This window comes from Papaver somniferum, chromosome 8 (assembly GCF_003573695.1).
Source record: "Papaver somniferum cultivar HN1 chromosome 8, ASM357369v1, whole genome shotgun sequence".
Taxonomy (NCBI): domain Eukaryota; kingdom Viridiplantae; phylum Streptophyta; class Magnoliopsida; order Ranunculales; family Papaveraceae; genus Papaver; species Papaver somniferum.
The window spans coordinates 151345061-151366439 of NC_039365.1; the positions used below are offsets into that span (position 1 = coordinate 151345061).

The 21379-nt window shown below is 36.6% G+C and overlaps 1 pseudogene; it reads right to left on the minus strand.

Moving 5' to 3' along the window:
* Positions 1 to 20524: 20524 nt before the first annotated feature.
* On the minus strand, positions 20525 to 20624 carry LOC113307220 (annotated as a pseudogene).
* Between the last annotated feature and the right edge of the window lie 755 nt (positions 20625 to 21379).

Here is a 21379-nt window from a genome sequence, read left to right on the forward strand (position 1 = left end):
TGCAGTTCTTTTTGAAGTAGCACACAAAAAGAAAAAGAATAAAAATTATTTTATTGAAGTCAAATATTTTGTGGCTTTTGCACTAACTACTCACTCTCCCAACTGGAAAAACATGTCAAACAAATTAAGGAAACCTAAAATAAGCGTGAAAAAACTAGACAAAGGAGAAACGAGATAAGGTTTTTTGGTTTTGAGTCTGTGAAATGCCTCATCTTCTTATCTGAGAAATTTAGTTGGATGGTTTGGATCATTATGATGTCACTTTTGTTATCCTAGTAATAATTGGAAATCGCGCTTTGTTTTGTGTTAGGGTGGTTCTATATGAACCGAGAATTTCAACCACGCCAAAACAACACCCTCACAGCGGATGGGCCCCGCCGGTGGAAGAAAATAGGGGTGCAGGTTTTGGGCCCACCCACTGTAAGGGTGTTGTATTTGCGTGGTTTAAATTCTCGGTTCATACAGAATTTTCGTTTGTGTTAATGGTTACCTGGCTTTCAATTTCTAAGTCAGTGATGCATAATATGATTAGCTTCTGATATGAGGAGCCCGGTTTTTGTGGCTAGAAAATCATCTGGTGCATAGGTTACCGTCTGTGAACCACCCACACGTCCGTATTGTCGTCATGTCCGTGTCAGACGTGCGTCGAACACAACATACGCGTGGAAAACCGACCAGACACGCGTGCAAAAAATTATATTGCATTTTACTGGTTGAGTAATTTAGGATGTTAAAAAAATTAATATGATAGTTAATAGTTAATTTTTTTCCTGGTGGGCTGACCTAACGGTATAAAATTGAGTTTCTTTAACGTATTTGCGTGATTAATGTATTTGATACTATGATCTTCGTATGTAAAAACTATTTATTTAATTAATATATATATATAAACTTGTCCACGTCCTGATGATTTTGAATTTTACCGGTCCCTGTGTCCGTCTCGTGTCATGTCCGTGTGCCGTGTCGGTATCAGTGCTTCCTAGGTTAGCGTTAACCATATGATGAGTTCCTTGCAAAAAGAGCACGAGTTACAACGAATGAGCATAAGTTTGTTTATGGTTATGCTTGGTTTTATGGATCATATATATCCCTTAAATTCCAAAGTTGTTAATGGAGTACCAACTTTCATGGGGGTGTAGTGGTGTACCAACCTAAAGGCAATCACTCTTTTGTTATGTGTTTCGATGCACCCCAAATAAATTGGTGGTACCAACATTAGTAATTTTGTTAGATTCAATGTGTGTAAAGTGTATAATAAAATTATATGTATAAACTAGTAAATTGTAATGTCATGTCAAATTTGTAAAGGACGACCAATGTTAGATGCATGCTTCAAAAAGAAAAAATGTTAGATCAAAAAAAAAATATAAATAATTAATATCTTGTGTGAATATAGATTGGTAGACTTGACTAAGAAGGCTTTTCTCATTTAATGGGTGGTGGATGTTTTACTATGTAACATAACTCTCAACCGGTTGGTTTTGGTCGCTAATTGATAATCAATATAAGTTGATTGTTGACGTTAACTTTGTACGCTTTGTATGAATATCGATATCTCTAAGGGTACCAAATGAAGCTTAAATTCAGGAAAAAAAATATATTTTTATCAGTGTCGCATCAACACTTAGGACACATATTTAAAGATAGAGTGGGAAAATTGTAATAGAAGGTATTTTACCACAGTTGGATTTTCAGATTTCAGCACTTCTGTTACTTACATTAAGGGAAGTTTGTTAATCAATAACAATATAACTACTTAGAAGTTAGAGATTATCTGAGATTGCACATATAAACATGTCACACTTGTGGTCTTTTAACAATTTCTTCGCATAAAAAATGATATTGCATCACGTTTATAGATGGTTATTCTCGGTATAGGTTTGTTTATCTCATTCGTGGCAAATCAGAAGAAAATCAAAGTCTTGAGATCTGATAAGGAAGTGAATATTAAGGAAAAGCTTACTCATTTAGTGAGTCTCATGGAAAGTTACTTGATTTTTTTTCGAGAACATGTCATTGTTCCTCAATTTAGTACTTCTGGATCACCAGAACAAAATAGAGTTGTCGAAAGACGTAAAAAAAATCTACAAAGATATGGTTTGTAGTACGTTGAGTAATTCTACATTACATGAATCTTCTTGGGAAGAATCTTTAAGGGATAGTTTTGTACAATTTAAATCGTGATCCCATTAAAGAAATTCCGAAGACTCCTTTTGAAAGTCGGACACCTGATGGAGATCACTCTTGATTCTCGCACTACAAGTTGTTTTTTTATTGGTTACCTAAACAGATCAAAGGATATAAATTTTATTGTCCAATTAAAACTTTTGAAATTGTGGAAATTATGCTAATTCTCCAGAGGATGATGAAATCAATGTGAGTGAATCTCGGCAAATTTTATTTGATGAAGGGAATCCTACAGATCAGATTGAAACTTCAATTCAAGAGGAATCTGCAATTCATGTTCCGGAATCATTTAAAGCTGCAGAAATGGGCGAAATAGTTCTATGCAAACCTGCTAGACCAAGGAAGACCATCATATGACCTGATTTTAGTACTTTCATAGTCGAATACTATAATTAGACGGTATTGTTGACGACTTTGAAGAACAATTCACATATTCACTATCAGTTAATGGAAAGAACTCCCAACTTTGGCGTGCTGCCATAAAAGACGAGTTTCAATTAATGAAAAAGAATAAAGTCTGAGATTCGGCGGATCTTTCTAAAGATACACCAACAATTGGTTGTAAATGGAAATTTAAAATCAAAGGAATGATGATAGGAATACCAAAAGGTACAAGGCTGGGTTTGTTGCAAAGTATTACACGCAAGAAAAGGGTGTCGAATTCGAAAAACTTTTTCTCCAGTTTCAAAGAAGGATTCTTTTAGAATAATCATGGCCTTAGTAGATTATTTTGATCCAGAGTTGTCTGAAATTGATGTGAAAACTCCATATTTGAATGGTAAACTAGATAAGAAGATTTATAGGGTACAATAAAAATGGGAAGTTTTACATTTTGAGATCAAGAGGCTAAAATGTGTTTTTTTGAAAATAACTCATATATGGGGATAAAACAGGCTTCTAGAAAATGATAATTGAAGTTTAATCAAATAATACCCCCATTCGATTTTATTGATAATACAACGAATAGGTACATGTATCTGAAATATAGTGGGACCAATTGTATTTTTATGATTCTTTATTTTGATGAATATATATTGCTTGCTACTAATGATCTTCATATGCTATACAATACTAGAAATATCCTCTCAACTTATTTTGAGAAGAAAGAATTAGGAGAATCTTTTTATGTCCTAGGTCTTAAGATAAATCGTAACCGAAATAGAGGTATAATAGGTTTATCTCAAAAATCTTACATTAAGAATATCTTGACCAGATTTGAAATGCATAATTGTGTACTGGTTGAGACACCTGTTGTTAAATGTGATCGTAGTTGTTAGAAAGATAATAACTACATCCAAGTAGAGTAAACTCACCACTAAGTTAAAACATAAGTAAAGAGACATAAGAGCAAGGACTTGCACTTCATGGATAGAGTCCTCAGTGTTGATGGAACCTATTCTAGAATGAGTAAGTTCAATATAGGTGTTAATGAGAACCTCAAGATATGCAGTGCTGCTGTGGAAACTATTGACCATCTATTTCTCTTTTATCATATAACTAAGATGGTTCTCTTCATACCTCCATCTCACTTTAGGTCTGACTTAGACCCAAACTTGAATATCATAAAGCGTTTTGGGGATTGGCTTGCGAAGGTAATAATTACAAGTTGGGAGCTTGCCTTATTTGGGAAATCCGAAAAGATAGAAATGAAGCTACCTTCAACAACTCTAAATCAGATGTGGGCAATATAGTCAGATTAACAAGCTATTGATTTAACTTCTATAAGCAGCCTATGGAAGAGGAACTTATGGCTAAAGATGAAACTAATATTATACAACTAAGCCTAACCAAAATGTAAGCAATTATGGAATGCCGGTATCGCGAGAAACTACTCTTCCAAATTCGGATGTTGTACTGAAACTTTCAGATACCATCGATCAAAGACGAATCCAGAGCGTCTGTTCTTTATATTTAGTTTGGTATGCAGAAGAAGTTGGATCATATCATTGTGGAAGAAAATGTGCAAACCATGGTCAATATTTTTAACAAGAAATCTTCTAAAACCCCGTGGAAAATCCGACCCCAAATCTTGCAGACCGGGGAGCTCATGAAGAAAATGCCAGTTGTGGATTTTCTTTATTTGTCAAGAAGTCTAGTAATTTTGTGGCTCGCAATCTCGCCAACTTCGCTAAAAAAATATAGATTTGGTGGTTATTATCCCTGAAAAAGCGGGGGTCTAACAACACAACTCAATATTTCGCTTAGCAATCCGTATGGACTAACTCCAATATACTTTGCTAGAGAATCAACAAGATAGTCAGACTCAATCTAGATTAAAGTATATCTATCAGTTAATATCTCTCTCTTGTTTTGATTTACTCGAGCTAACAGAAATCAGCGAGTCCTTAATCAAACACAAGGAATAACTTGGATGGTACCAAAGACCAATATTCAAGGATCAATCAATGACAATCAACAACCAAAGGTTGGATTACTCTAATTGATGATCTAACACATAACGTGTATTATTTCAATTATAAAGATAAAACAATATAATGCGGAAATTGAAATAATACAGACACCAGAAATTTTTTTAACGAGGAAACTGCAAATGCAGAAAACCCCCGGGACCTAGTCCAGATTGAACACACACTGTATTAAGCCGCTACAGTACTAGCCTACTCCAAGCTAACTTCGGTCTGGACTGTAATTAAACCACAATCAGTCTCCCACTGATCCAAGGTACAGTTGTACTCCCTACGCCTCTGATCCCAGCAGGATACTGCGCACTTGATTCCCTTAGTTGATCTCACCCACAACTAAGAGTTGCTACGACCCAAAGTCGAAGACTTGACAATAAACAAATCTGTCTTACACAGACAAGTTTATCAAAGGATCAATATGTCTCCCACAGATAAACCCTAAAAGGTTTTGTTCCGTCTTTTGATAATAATCAAGGTGAACGGGAACCAATTGATAATCCGGTCTTATATTCCCGAAGAACAGCCTGGAGTTATCAATTACCTCACAACAATCTTAATCGTATGGTAGCTAAAAAATATGTTGCAGAATCACAAACAACGAGATGAAGATGTTTGTGATTACTTTTTATATCTTGCCCATTGGAGACATCAATCTCAAGCCAATCAATCTGATTGTACTCGTACGATAGAAGATGCAAGATCAGATCATACAAATACGATAAAAGTAGTATCGGTCTGGCTACACAATCCCAATGAAGTCTTTAAGTCGTTAACCTGGTTTTAGAAGAAGAAACATTTAGTTAAAGGAGAACCGACTCTATTATGCAAACTAGTATCACACGTGAGGTGTGGGGATTAGTTTTGCACAGATACCAGAGTTCCCCTTATATAGTCTTTCAAATCAGGGTTTGCAATTAAGTTACCTTGGTAACAAAGCAATCAATATCCACCGTTAGATGAAAACCTGATTTAGATTCAAGCTAATATTTCTCAACCGTTAGAACGAAAACTTAGCTTGTTACACACACTTGACAATACACGCTTCTAGGTTTGTTAACCGTGCCCAAACGTATGCACTTGTTGGTTCAACAATAGTTAACCAAAAGGTTAGCCATTGAGCATTCCATATCAACCACGTTCTTCTTCAGCATAACTAGTTCAAATGATTTCAAATGAACTAGTTAGAGAGTTGTTCAATTGCAAGGAAATCTCATGTACCACACAAGACACAATTAAAGCAAAGATGATTTGATTCACTTGAATAGGTTCATGAACTTTTATAGCCACGGTTTGTAAACTTCATTCCTTAGTCTTTAAGTTTAAGTTCAGAAATCATCTTCAGATATATAACCTTCTCAAGTTCGCAGACTAGGTTCACGGACTTAAGTTACCGAGCAGAGTTTACAAACTCCAGCAGAAATTCTTGGGTATGAGAACTTCTCCGGTTCGCGGACTTAGTTTCACGCAAATAGTTTGTCAAATCCAACAGAAATTCTCGGGTTTGAGAACTTCGACAGTTCGCGGACTTGGCTCACGCCATTCTTCCGGTTCTGTTGATCACCAAAGTTCGCAAACTTTGGTTCAAGGAATAGGACTTATACATAAATGTGTTTCCACAACAATGCTTATGTCCACCATTGGTTATGTAGTCTAAACTCTCATTTTAATCATTGAAACATTCTTAGAGGACGTTATACAGTTGTTACACCATTTATCGTCAAAGAAATTTTCAAGATGATTGAAACATATAATGACTTTCGTTAATGGTAAAGATAAACCTGGTTAAAGCGAAAAGCTTACCAACTCATATCTCGAGATATAGATAGGCGAGGTATACTCGGCTCGAAATACCAAATGTGTATAATCAAAGTCTATATATATAACATACAACTTCTTGTCTCAAGGAGTAGGAGATAGAGTAGATAGAATTTTGAGTGATAGATAAGTTCAAGTCTTCACATACCTTTTTGTCGAGAAGTTCCACCGGTTCCTTGAGTAGTTCTTCTAATTGTATGATGAATCGCCATGAAGTTCTTGACCTCAACTACACTTTCTATCCTAGTCCGAGACTTATCTATAATAGATTAGAAATCAAGACTTATAGTTTTGATCACTAACATTGACAAACATGCTTGAGATAGCAACGCATGCGAGTTCGACTGAGCAATGCTCTAACAATCTCCCCCTTTGTCAATTTTAGTGACAAAACTATCAATACATATGGAATACAAAAAAGATAAAGAAACTTTAGTACTTCCTATTCCACATGTCTAATCTTCAACATTCCTCGAAATCTTCGTCACTTCCAAGTACTCCAATGATCCCAAAGGTTGTAAGTTTAGCATCACCGCTGTTGAAGATTCGTAGCTATAAAAATGAGAAAACATAGTTCTCGATCATTGTTATACAGTGTCATAGTATTATTACACAACGTCAAAGTTCAATTGTATCATAACTTCAACAATAATACTATGGTGATATGTATCACTTCCCCTTAGTCAATACTCCATCTCACATGGAAACCACTCCCCCTTACACAATGATCCGTAAACCATATGTATTTGTAGTGTGAACCACATATTAATTCTCCCCCTTTTTGTCAACAAAATTGGCAAAGGTACAAGAACGGGATCATAATGAAATTTCCGAGAGAGACATTTCATGACAAAAATAAAAAAATACATATCAACTAATTTAGATGCAATCATAAAGCCGAAGCTAAATGCATTCATCAAGGAGTTTAAGGATACAAGATAACCCCTCTAAAATTCCACAGCCGCACACCCCTCCAAATATGACCATTAAGCACAAGTTCAAAAGAACTCTCCCTCATTTTATGTCTTTCCCGAAGGAACAACAAGAGCGACCTTAATTTCGAAAGAAAAGAAGGATTTTTATTGGACACAAAAAACCATGAGAATGATTTCCTATATCCAAAAACTCAATCAAATTAATCACAAGTAAACCCATGATTAATTTAATCGGAATACGCAATCAAATTAAACACAAAAAGTGATCAATTCAATTGATTATGCTCAACATAAGAGAACTTATGGAGACACGAAAATACTCAACTAGATTAATTACAAGAGAACCCATAATTAATCTAATTGGAATACACAACCAAACTAATCACAAAAGTAATCAATTTAATTGTCATTTGTTTTGCTCGACATATGAAAACTTACGGAGCAATAACTAAATAATCAAACAAGATGATTAATTTAGTTCAATATACTCGACATAACATATCTCACGGAACAACAACTAAGCTAAAAAATCAACTTGGTTGTATAGTGCTCAACATAAGATACATTATGGAGCCTCACAGTAATACATGGAATATGGATAAGGGATGATCAATACTGCGGAATACACAAGGATTCATTCTATTTTCCATCACTATTTGCATAACGATATTTAATAGACATTATCCTTGAAAACAAAAGACTTTAACCTATATTCCAGACTATATAGGCTTATCTTTTGTATTTGTCAAAAGTCCATTCATTCTTTTATCAATACGTGAATACCGATCATGAACGAATTTACTTTTGACAAAGTATAGGACGAACATAGTTCACGGACGTAAATATCAATATCCCATAACAAATTGCAATATAACAAATCATAAAGATTAATACTGTAAAATATCATCCTCCAAAAAGTTTTAGAATTTAAACAGTAAACCTAAAAAAGAACAAGAAGATGAAAAATAATAGCTATGTGTAGTCATAATCATTGCTATTCAAAGCACTAGTTATTCTTCCAAGTAAATCAAAAAGAAGACATACTAGGCAACATAAATAAAACTCAGTTTAAAAACCAAAGAAACTAAGTCTTGTCAGCAACTAGAGATCGAACATGGACGAGTTCATCAATTTCCTTCTTTAGTTCATCTTTCAGAAAAACAAGATTTCTTGTTGCAATCCCGAGATGTTCTCGTACTAATTCAAAGTCTTGAAGAAGACTTCCTACCAGTTGTGAAGACATCTGAACCGGTAGGTTTTTTTCATGATCAACTGCATGAAAGCATGTTATGGAGATATCAATCAACTCACTGGTCTTGCCCTGCTCGACTTCAACAATCTTGTTGCTTCCATCCATTGTGCACAGAAATTTCAATAGAATCTTCTGACCTTACGGAACCCAATATTTATAAAGTATTCCAAAAACCCTAGGAACCATGAAGTTCCTGTGGGTCCGGTACGTGTGCTTGCAGTCAAAACTCATGTGAGAACCAGGAAAAAGGAGAAGCAACGAAGTACAAGAGAGTGTTGTCAAGCGGCAGACACTTAGTGGAGGGATGAAAAAATCTAGAGACAACAAAAAAATAAAAAAAAACTTTAAACAATAACTTAATACACTCCTGCTAGCTTTCTCAAGATGAGCATCTTGAGAACAAAGAGCAACAAAGAAGGATGCAACCTTATGCAGTCATGGTGTACAAAGATGAGCATCTTGCTCATCAATATTCACTTCTTCTTTTCCCTTTTAAGGCGTATAAGGATAGACATTACTTGTGACAACAAAAGAATTTTTATCAAGAGAAGTGTTAGGAGTACCTGAATCAATTTCTTTCCATGTTTTCTTGATATCCCGTTTGAGTCTGTTTACGCTGATTTTCAGATATGAGACTCGATTGTTGATATGTATGAAGTATGGAATGGAAGTCTTGAATCTGCAGCCTTCTTCAGGGAGAGATGAGTAATTCAAATTTTCTCTCTTTCTCCTATCCCTTTTTCTCTTTGCAGGTGTTTGAGGGTGAAAACAGTTTCTGCTGATTTTGGTAATTTTGGGTGTGTGGGTGAAAAACGAATTTAAACCCTAAACAATGTACTGCAAGGGAGTACTTTCAATTCGAGAGATCAATCTGTACAACTCCGTCCTAGACCAAGAAATGGCCGTTCCAGACTTGCTTTGGTCACAAAGTGAAGGAGAAGGGTTGGTTTTGGGGAGGGAAGCGAAGAAAGTGTTGAGACCAGAATAGTTGATTCTGGAAGAGTAATTGTTTCACGACTTGTATCAGAAATGGGAAGCTAACATATGGAAAGCTGGCTAATGTTTTCTGAGTGTTGTATCCTCCTGACCTGAACTTGTCGTTCGGTGGAAATAGGTAATGCCTATTTATACAAGTTGAAGTGAAACGTATTCTGGTCTCATTAAGAAATGGAAAACAGGTGAGTAAATGGGAGGAGGTGGTAACCGGTAATGCTTGGAATTGATGTTCCATAAAAGAAAGTGTTTCACCATTACTCACTGTATTTACTAACCGCCTCATCCTTATGAAACTTTCTTATAACGAGTGTAGTGTGCGCCGCACGCTGTAAACCGCCAAACCAATACCCAATGAGCATCCCCCAGTTTGTGACATGTGTTGATGTCTCTAGTGTTTTCGTGGAAAACATGTAGCATGTTGTTGTTGTCTGGAAAGTTGAGCTTGGGAGACTTGCCGGCTCGGTGGTGACCTTCAACGGTCGAGATTTTGCATCTTAATAGGAAGGTAGCTGATAGACACATTTTTTTGTCCGATTTGTCTCGATTCTATATATTGTTAGGGCTCATTTTTGTACTTATTATGGTGTTTTATTTATTTGTAGGTATTTTTGGCCAATAAACATTTTTGGAAAAAATTGGCTCGAAAAGTTTTCGGAAAGCACCCGGAGGACATTTTCTATTCGGACTCTCACTTTGGATAAGGGGTAACCTAATTACTAAAGGGCATCCCATTTTCAGGCAGCTGCTAATCACACCCCTACCCTGGATAAGGGGCAACTATCTTCAACATTTGAAATTCAAAAGGCGGGAAAGTAGATACAGTTCTGGCAGATTTAGGGTTCTTGATTTGAAGGAGTTCGAGGTCGATTAAACCTCTGATTTTCATAGGATAGACTCCTTGTGGGTTTAGGAATCTGATATGGGTGTTGAAATTGATTAGACTGGGCTCAATCGACGGATTTTTATCACAACAGAAAATATGGAAAGTCACGTGTGTGACCTGTTTTAGGGAATTTTAGAGAGATTAAAGTGTTGTAAACCTTCCCAAAGATTTGTATCTATCTAAGGAAGAGTTTACAATAAAAAGGAAAGCTCAGAAACGCGTAGAAATTCAAAAACAAGAAATTTCCGCAACTTTGCTGTGAAGAGAAGGAAAGAGATTTTGGAAGATTTGGGAGAGATTTAATCGGTATTTTTGATATAAATAGATGGCTTGGGTCATATAGAAGGGGTGTCGAGAGTTTGGGGACCTAAGGAGAGCCAGAGAAGAAGAAATCAAAGCTTTACGAAACTCTGTTTCTGTTGCTGCTGCTGCTGCTGAAGAGGAATAACGCGAAGAACATTGACGCACGGGAAACAGTCGCAAAACAGTGTCGTTGTTTAACAGCTGAAGAACATTAAGCTGTGCAGGACAGTCGTATTCTAGGGTCTTAAATTTCTGATCCTGTAACAGTTGATTAGCAACGTATATCTTCAGTATTGCAACACCAACTATAACGGTGACTTCTGTAACATCTATACACCGGTTGCAAATCTGCTGTTTTATATATTCTCTTCAATAAAACCACCTTTTGAGCCATGATTTATTATTTTGAACCTGTTTTTGATATGAGGAGCTAAACCCCATTGCTGAGGCGATAGAGGAAGCTATTTTTCCAACAAAAAGCGGTACAATCTATTTAATTTATTGCAATTATTATTATGATTATTTGCCTTGGATTATTATTGAATATGATTTTTATTTGAGTGATTGTGATCCATTTTGATGGAGTATGCTTAGTTTATAGACTCTTGATGCTTCATGCTTGGTATTTACAATTATTGCTTTAGAAAATCTACTTGTTGCAATAGTAAGAATCAAATTGAACAAGAAAATTGCATGAATATAAATATTGGATTAAATCACTTTGAATTTGGAAAATAGTGGAATCTTAGCCTCAGTGTTCTTTTAATATTGATATCAACTTTGATTGAGTTTGCTATAATTTTTAGTGAGTTTTCTATTTTAATATTAGAATTTAAGTCTAATTAATATCCTTCACAAGTCTGAGAATCGAACCACTTTTACCACTATCTACAAATCACATCAATTTTTGGCGCCGCCGACGTGGACTTGTTTTTAGGGTTTTAGATTTATTTTATTTTATTTTATTTATTATTTTTTTTCCTTTTTTATGTTTTTGGGTATTTATCTTGTGTGTACAGGTTCTGGATCATAAAGAAAATTGAGCCAAAGAGTTTGGTGATTTCATAAAGACTTGGAGCTAAAGATTAAAGCAAAAAGAACATAAAAGAAGACAATTTTATTTTAGACAATGTTAGTTTAGGGTTTGTTTATTTTCTTTTTAAAAAAAAACTGTATTAGGGTTTATTATTTTTGTAATTTTTCTTTATTTTTTTTTGGACTTTTGGACTTTTGGACTTTGGGACATTATTTTTTTTATTACCCTACGGAAGGGTACTTTAAATATAAACTGTTTGCAGAGAAGGAGGACAATTACGATATTGTCTCTGCACCTTGGGTCCGTACACTAGACATCGGAGTCAGTGGCCCGAGTCGACTACAACCGATTCATCCCCCGTCTGGAACGGGAGGTAAGATTATAAACACTCGCGAATCCCCTGTCAGCGAGTTACTGGACTCCTTCGTATGCATATATGTTGAGGACTGAATACGGACATTTATTTTTCTAGTAAAGGGAAAGGTCTGGCCATACAAGATAAGGGTTCGCATTTCATCACCGTTCTCTTCTACCCCGCTTTAGGAACACGTAACTGATTATTGATTTAATGGGGGTTGTAGTAGTAGTGGTAAGGATGGTTCAAACTCTAAGACTTGTGAAGGTGAAGGATTTTTAGATTTATAAAAATTATATACAAAAATATTGACAAATTGGTAGAGAGGTACTGAGACTAGGATTCCGCCAAATTCATTTCTTAAGGTTCAAATAATAATTCTTTTATCAATAATAGCTCGAAAAATATATTAAATATATCGACTCTAATTTATCGCCAGGATAGATTCTCAAAATATTAGGTGTAAATGTTAAGCATGGGACATCAAATCATCTAAGCTAAGCATAATCCATCAAATCAAATCACAACTAATTAATTTAAATCATAATTTCAATTAAAATTAATGCAAAACTCATGAAAAGAATAGATATAATTACCCAAGTGTGAAATAAGGCTTCCTCCATCGCCCCAGTGTTGGGGTTTAGCTCCTCATATTAATCATAATCTCAAAATACATGTATAAAGCTCAAAAGTTGATTAAAGGAAGTAAAAAAATTGAACAGAAAAATCGCAACAGAAATAACTGTTGCAAAGGTGTTGTTCAACCGTTACAAAAGGAACGATAAAAAGCTGAAGTGTCGTTGTCGCGCGTTGTAACTACGACTGTCAATAAACGACGGTTCTTGCAAGTCTGTTCTTCGTGTTCTTCATCTTCATCACGAACAGCAGCAGCAGCAGAGAGAATTGGTGATTCTTCCTCTGCAGCTTCCTCTCTTCTCCTCCCCACTCGCGACACCCTCTCTAGTAGACCCAAAGAGCCTATTTATACCCAACAACAGCTCCAAATCTCGCCAATAACTCCAATATAATTCTTCATTATGCGGGCAGTGAATAACAATATTTTCGTACCAAACTTGGAATTTCTTGCGTAAACTTCCTCCCTCCACGCTCCAAATCGATTCTTCACGACCCAAAGTGATGCTCGAGCCATTCCACATCATCAGAACACGTCCATAACTCTCCATGACGCGTGATTATCATCCTCCAGTGCATGCTTGCCCTGTTTTGAACTCGAGAATCAAAACACGTATTCCAGCCAAATTTGATCGAAACCACCACCCAAACTTTGTTCCTTATGCCAAATCACATCTTTCTGCCAATTTTCAGCGATTGAATCGCATTCTAACCCATTCATTTTGACAATCAAAATTCTGCCAGTTGAAAACTTCATTTCCCGCCAAAAACACAAATTCAAATTGTTGAAGAAGGTGCCCCTTATCCAGAGTGCTGGGGTGCGAATATCAATTGGGGTGGAAATAGTAATTTTTTTGGGTTCCTCCGGGACATTTCTGGGACGCTTCCGGTGCATTTCTGGGGTGCCTACGGTACATTTCTCCGGGGTGTAAAACACTGCTTTTTGATCCCATTTCGCCGCAAGGGCTTATTTCTCTAAAATTTCCTACAAGAACACAAAATAACACAATAAGTACTTAATCGAGTCTAATAATACAGAAAATTGAGAACAAAATAGACACATAAATGCGTCTATCAAATACCCCCAAAATTATTATTTGCTAGTCCTCGAGCAAATTTATTCTATAAAGGAAAATCATTTGAACCCCTAGGTGGCCCTAGTGGCGGAGTGTTGTCTCCGGAGGGTTTACCAGAGGTGTACCCACAAAACCTTTACTCCAGACCCTATCTATCTACAACGAACCTTGGAAGGCACTAAAGAATCTCCTTGGTTGGCTTACAATCACTGACTACAGGAGGAAGTACCCTGATGCGAAATTCCAATTGTTGTACACGAGTTTACACTCAAGCATACTAAAATTCATATAAAGTGACAGAGCTCTACTCAGATAGTTGCACTATGGACATCATATTCGGAGTCAAACTAATCATATGGATAGAAAAAAAGAGATGGAAATAGAAAAATGTAGATGGTTTTGATGTTAACCAAATGATCGATGTTTCACATATCTGTCTGAAGGCCACTGCCAGAATGAACCTATCCTAATGGACTGCGATACCGGTCTGACTAATATCAACACAAATGGCATATACAAGGGAACCAGTGGTCGATAACTTAAATCTAGATCAACAAACTGGCAAATATAAGGGAACCAGCAGTTGACTACACATAACAATAACCATTTTTTTTTAACTTAACGGCATGAATAGATCTTTTTGATCCAAGCGCATGCTTCTTGTCAGCAGATTACACGATAGTTCCCACGGGTCCTGCATTCCACGCTTGCTTAGGCGACGGAAATAGGGAGAACACACGCATATTGCTATCCAAGTGTTAATACTTATTCCGATTGTTCTAACTGGTCCGGTCTCTTTTTTTTTTTCTTAGTAACTCAGTCACTCTAATTCACCCTAACAGTGGTAACAACTTGAATCGTGTGCCCCACCTAATCACTTAGAGAAACATAGTTTAAAATGAAAAAAAATAAATAAAAAATAAATGAAAAGGACTCAACGAGATATGGTGCAACTATCATGTTATTTCTAACACCTGAGTTCTGTGCTTTTATGAATAGACTCTTTCGATGTTTCCATCTAATCAGATTGGTTCCTCAACTCCTACAACCAAGATGTTCCCATCCATTTAGATTGGTTAGTGCAAACCTTAATAGGCATAAATTTCTAGGCTCTGGAGTTTACTAATTGCAACTAAAAAGTTTCTCTCATACCCCCAAACTTAAATCTAACATTGTCCTCAATGTTCTAAAGATGAAATTAAAAGTATGAACAAGGAGAAACGGTTACTATTTGAAGCAAAAGAGTTAAAGAAGGATATTACCGTGTCCCATGAATATTGGGTTACCTCCCAAGAAGTGCTAAGTTTAAAGTCTTCAGCCAGACTAAGCAAGGATTAGTCACCACGTAGAATCATATAGTAGTAGCCGGAATAACTGTGGGTCATCTGGATCAAAAAGTGTTACCCACAAGAAGAGGAAACTGCAACAGACCAAAAAGATGCCGAACATACCCTTGTTTAAGACAACTACATCTAGTTGTGGCTCAGGTTCAGGTTCTATAACTGGGTCTAGATAACAGGTTTTCATCGATTGGATTTCCTCAAAGCTAAGATCCGGTTCAGGTATTAGAGTCTGGAAAAACTCAACTAAGAACTTATAAGCACATAACAACAACCTGAATAACTGGGGATCCTCTAAGTCAGTCAGATTTGACTCACACAGCTGACCACAATGAAAGAGGTGGTCTTCCTTAAGAAAATGTGTCGACCCTAATATCCTAAAGTGATTAGGTTTAGTCTCAAAACTTAATAACCGACACATCTTAAAATCAAAAGTTCCCACAATTGGTTGAAAATTTTTTGGTGGGAAAACAAAGTCAATCTTGGTATCATAGCCTGGGTTAACCACATCAACCAGAGGATGGGTTTCTAACAACTGAGCTTCTTTCTGGACATCATTAGGTTCGGTAAAACGTGTATGAAGATAATCTTGTAAGATGGTTGGGGCACAAATGTCAAGTCCTACAGGAGGGTACTTAAGAGTTAAAGCACACGGAGAATGATAATCACCCCCAAACTTAGAGTTTTATATGTCTCTAGAAAGACTAGTCACAACTTCCCTAATTTCTAGGTCATCAGATTCCTGGAAATGGTCAATAGATTCTTCTAAGTTGGGTTCATCCTCACTCATTTCTACGAGTTTATCATCTACTAAGACTAGTGTTTCTAAATCGCTAGATTCTAAAACAGTATTCTCAGGGTAGACTCTTTCCTCTAAACCATCATCACAATCATATAAAGGATTATCAGAGAAAGTTTCATATAAAGGCTCATTAACTAAGGTGTTAATCAAAGTTACTTCCTCCGATCCATTAATAAGTTCATCAAATAATGGATTTTCCAATACTCTGTAGGCTAAAGAATCATGAACTACATCGTCTAAAACGGTGGTATCTCTAGTCAGATCCACATCCTTTTGAATAGGTGAATAATCATTAAAATTATTGGGATCTGAACCAGAAATAATATTATCATTATGACGCTCAAATGGAGTAACTAGTTCCGGATCACTATGCCTACAAATGTATGATTCTTCATCAATATTATCTTCATCATAATCATCATGAACCTCATCTAAAGTAGCGTCTTTTATTCTAACCTCGTCCTCTAAATTGGGCAAATATTCACTATTGATATCAAGGGTAGAATTGGAAACACTATTTTGGAAATTTATATTATTTCGAGCAGCATTAGCTAACTGTTCATTTTCTGCCTCTAAACGTGCTTGAGTTTCACTGAGCGTAATACTTATACGTTCACAAGTCTCATTGAATATCTTAGACCGTTGTGTACTCTCTTTTCTTGAACTAACTCTACGTTCATACTCCCTTCGAACTTGTTAGTAGGTTTCTTCTAGAGATTGAACAGGCTTAGAAATGTCATAATCAGGACTAGTTTTTAAGTAATTTTCCAAAAACACATGACTAGTACTACAATATTCCTGATTTTCTTGCTCGTAAGACCAATTCGTGTGTGGATAGTAATTGGGCTCACTATGGTATGAACCATAACCTTGAAAAGGTTGGCGTTCCCAACTACTATTCCCACCATGGTCATAAAACTGATGATGTCCATATTCAAATTCAGGTCGATACTCATTGTATTGGCTTCTATCATACCAGTTCGACATTCTTAATTGCAAGGGAATTCTACGCAACCACAAACAAGGCCGACTCGACTCCACCAAAACAAACCTAAATATTTCTAGCAAACAAAAATCATGATGGCTCCACTTAGATTGTTTTCTAGACCAGCTTCTATTCCTTCGAAAAGGAATTCGTTACAATTTGAGCACCCCCTTCTGGAATCAATCCGAGCTAATGTAAGTTGAATCCAGGCAAGGGAATCTTAGTAGAGCTTTGATACCCAAGGCCTCACCGCATTAGAAGGCGACGCAGTCACGCATTCAACTCACAGAAACCATCATGAACTTTGAAGTGTGCTTAAAGAGAAACCAATATTTTTTGAACGAGTTTCCTATTAAGATCGTTACCCTATCGGTCTCGTTCTATTCCAAATTTTAAAGCTTGGGTTCGCGTTAGGTTTTGTTTTCCTAAGGCGGGCAAGAAGGGAGCGGTGATGAAATCTGAACCCTTATCTTGTATTGGCCAGGCCTTGCCCTTTACTAGGAATTTAAAAACAGTCCAAATTCGTCCTCAATCAATGAATCACCTTAAGGAATACAGTAAACCCGCTGACAGGAGATTCGCGAGTGTTTCGATGGACTTACCTCCCGTACCAGACGGGGGATGAACCGTTGAAGTCGACTCGGGCCACGACTCCTATGTCATGTACGAACCCGAGGGGCCGAGACGATATAGTAATCGTCGTCCTTCCCTGCACAATTTTTTTTTTTTAATAATACCCTTCCGTAGGGTTAAAAAAAGAATAAAGTTCAATTTTCCAGAATAAAGTCCAAATAAAAAGTCCAAAAATTACAAAAATTATGAAAAATAAAGCCTATTTACAAATCCTAAAAAAAAAAATTATGTCTTTTTTTTTCTTCTCTTTTAGCTTTTAGCTTTAAGCTTTTTGTTCCCAAGTCCTTAGTATTCTACTTCGAACATGTAAATCAAACACACAAAAAGAAACGTAAAAAGGAACAAATAATAGTAAAAAAATAATAAAAACCTAAAAATTCTACCTAAGCACAAATCCGCGTCGACGACGCCAAAATGATTATTGATTTAATGGGGGTTGTAGTAGTAGTGGTATGGATGGTTCGAACTCTAAGACTTGTGAAGGTGAAGGATTTTTAGATTTATAAAAATTATATACAAAAATATTGACAAATTGGTAGAGAGGTACTGAGACTAGGATTCCGCCAAATTCATTTCTTAAGGTTCAAATAATAATTCTTTTATCAATAATAGCTCGAAAAATATATTAAATATATCGACTCTAATTTATTGCCAGGATAGATTCTCAAAATATTAGGTGTAAATGTTAAGCATGGGACATCAAATCATCTAAGCTAATCATGACCCATCAAATCAAATCACAACTAATTAATTTAAATCATAATTTCAATTAAAATTAATGCAAAACTCATGAAAAGAATAGATATAATTACCCAAGTGTGAAATAAGGCTTCCTCCGTCGCCCCAGTGTTGGGGTTTAGCTCCTCATATTAATCATAATCTCAAAATACATGGATAAAGCTCAAAAGTTGATAGAAGGGAGTAAAACAATTGAACAGAAAAATCGCAACAGAAATAACTGTTGCAAAGGTGCTGTTCAACCGTTACAAAAGGAACGATAAAAAGCTGAAGTGTCGTTGTCGCGCGTTGTAACTACGACTGTCAATAAACGACGGTTCTTGCAAGTATGTTCTTCGTTTTCTTCATCTTCATCACGAACAGCAGCAGCAGCAGAGAGAATTGGTGATTCTTCCTCTGCAGCTTCCTCTCTTCTCCTCCCCACTCGCGACACCCTTTCTAGTAGACCCAAAGAGCCTATTTATACCCAACAACAGCTCCAAATCTCGCCAATAACTCCAATATAATTCTTCATTATGCGGGCAGTGAATAACAATATTTTCTTACCAAACTTGGAATTTCTTGCGTAAACTTCCTCCCTCCACGCTCCAAATCGATTCTTCACGACCCAAAGTGATGCTCGAGCCATTCCACATCATCAGAACACGTCCATAACTCTCTATGACGCGTGATTATCATCCTCCAGTGCATGCTTCCCTGTTTTGAACTCGAGAATCAAAACACGTATTCCAGCCAAATTTGATCAAAACCACCACCCAAACTTTGTTCCTTATGCCAAATCACATCTTTCTGCCAATTTTCAGCGATTGAATCGCACTCTAACCCATTCATTTTGACAATCAAAATTCTGCCAGTTGAAAACTTCATTTCCCGCCAAAAACACAAATTCAAATTGTTGAAGAAGGTGCCCCTTATCCAGAGTGCTGGGGTGCGAATATCAATTGGGGTGGAAATAGTAATTTTTTTGGGTTCCTCCGGGACATTTCTGGGACGCTTCCGGTGCATTTCTGGGGTGCCTACGGTACATTTCTCCGGGGTGTAAAACACTGCTTTTTGAGCCCATTTCGCCGCAAGGGCTTATTTCTCTAAAATTTCCTACAATAACACAAAATAACACAATAAGTACTTAATCGAGTCTAATAATACAGAAAATTGAGAACAAAATAGACACATAAATGCGTCTATCAGTAACCTACGCGCACCTAAGCCTAAAATTTGACTAGAACGAGACCGATAGGGTAACGAGCTTAACAGGAAAGTCATTCGAAAAATATTGGTTACTCTTTTAAGCATACTTCGAAGTTCTTGACGGTTTCTGTAAGTTGAATGCATGACTGCGCCGCCTTGTAATACCGGTGAGGCCTTGGGTATCAAAGCTCCACCGACATTCCCTCGCCTCTATTCAACTTATGTTAACTCAGATTGATTCCAGAGGGGTTTTCTTAAATTGTAACGAATTCCCGTTCGAAGGATTAGAAGCTGGTTTAGAAACAATCTAAGTGGAGCCATCATGCTTTTTGTTTGCTAGAAATCAATAGGTTTGATTTGGTTGAGTCGGCCTTGATCTGTGTTTGCTTACCCTTCCAATTTATAAAATTTTATTGTATGCCTGAACGTAAAAGAGACGCACTAGGTAGATTTGTTAAAGAGAAACCTAGTAGTTCGAAGCGTCTCGATTACCTTAATCTAGAAAGTCCGACTTTTGAAGTGTCTGTTTTTGAACGTCCTTTGACTGGGGAGAGATCCCTGTTGCTCCGATAGCGCCAGAAATGACAACTTTGAAAGCTTTGTTGAATCCAACCAGGACTACTCGTCCTTCGTGTATTAAGTTAGCTGAAACGGAGGCACCCTATGAACTGAAACCTGGGACCTTACAGATGCTCCCAATCTTTTTAGGGAAAGAAAATGAAAACCCTTATTACCATGTTAGGGATTTTGAGGAAATTTGTAGTACTCTAAGAATTAGAGGCTTAGATGATGATGCTTTGAAACTTAGGTTATTCCCATTTACCTGAAAGATAAGGCCAAGTCGTGGCTGTATAGTTTGGACTCCGAGTAAATTGAGACATATAAACAACTTACATCTGCCTTTTTCAATAAGTTTTTTCCTAGGCACAAAACATCGTCTATTAGGACGCAAATATGCACATTTTCACAACAAGAGGGAGAATCTTTATATAGGTATTTGGAAAGGTTCAATGATTTATTATCCCAGTGTCCTCATCATGGTTTAGAAAAGGTTAGGCTAGTTCAGATCCTTTATGAGGGTTTAGATTACTCCACAACGACCATGGTTGAGTCTCTATGCACTGGTGGATTTGAAAACCAAACTGTTGATGCGGCGATGGAATTTTTTAATGAAATCGCCGAAAAAACCCAGCAATAGGAAAATAGTAGGGCACCCCAGAAAACAACTCTTTTTAGTAGAGGAAACGTTAATAGGGTAGAAGGAGGCTATGAATCAGATGCCAAAATTGCTGCTATAGCAAAAAGGTTAGAAGCCTTAGAAGTGGGCCAGACTAGTGGTAGAGTGGAGCCTTTTTGGGAAGGCCAGAATATTGAAGAGCAGGCCAATGCTCTTTATAATAACACTAGATTTGATAACCGTCAAAAGATTGACCCATATTCAGAAACCTATAATCCTGGTTGGAGAAACCATCCGAACCTTTCGTGCTATAGCAAAAAGGATCACTTTCCCCTTCCTTTTATTGACCAAATGCTAGAGCGATTAGCTGGACATAGTCATTATTGCTTCTTAGATGGTTACTCTGGTTATAATCAGATCGTTATTGCCCCATAAGACCAAGAGAAAACCACTTTTACCTGTCCCTTTGGTACCTTTGCGTATAGACGCATGCCTTTCGGGCTATGTAAAGCCCCTGCAACTTTTCAGCGTTGTATGATGAGCATATTTTCTGATATGGTAGACCGGTTCTTAGAGGTCTTTATGGATGATTTTTCACTGTTTTGGTTCATCTTTCGATGAG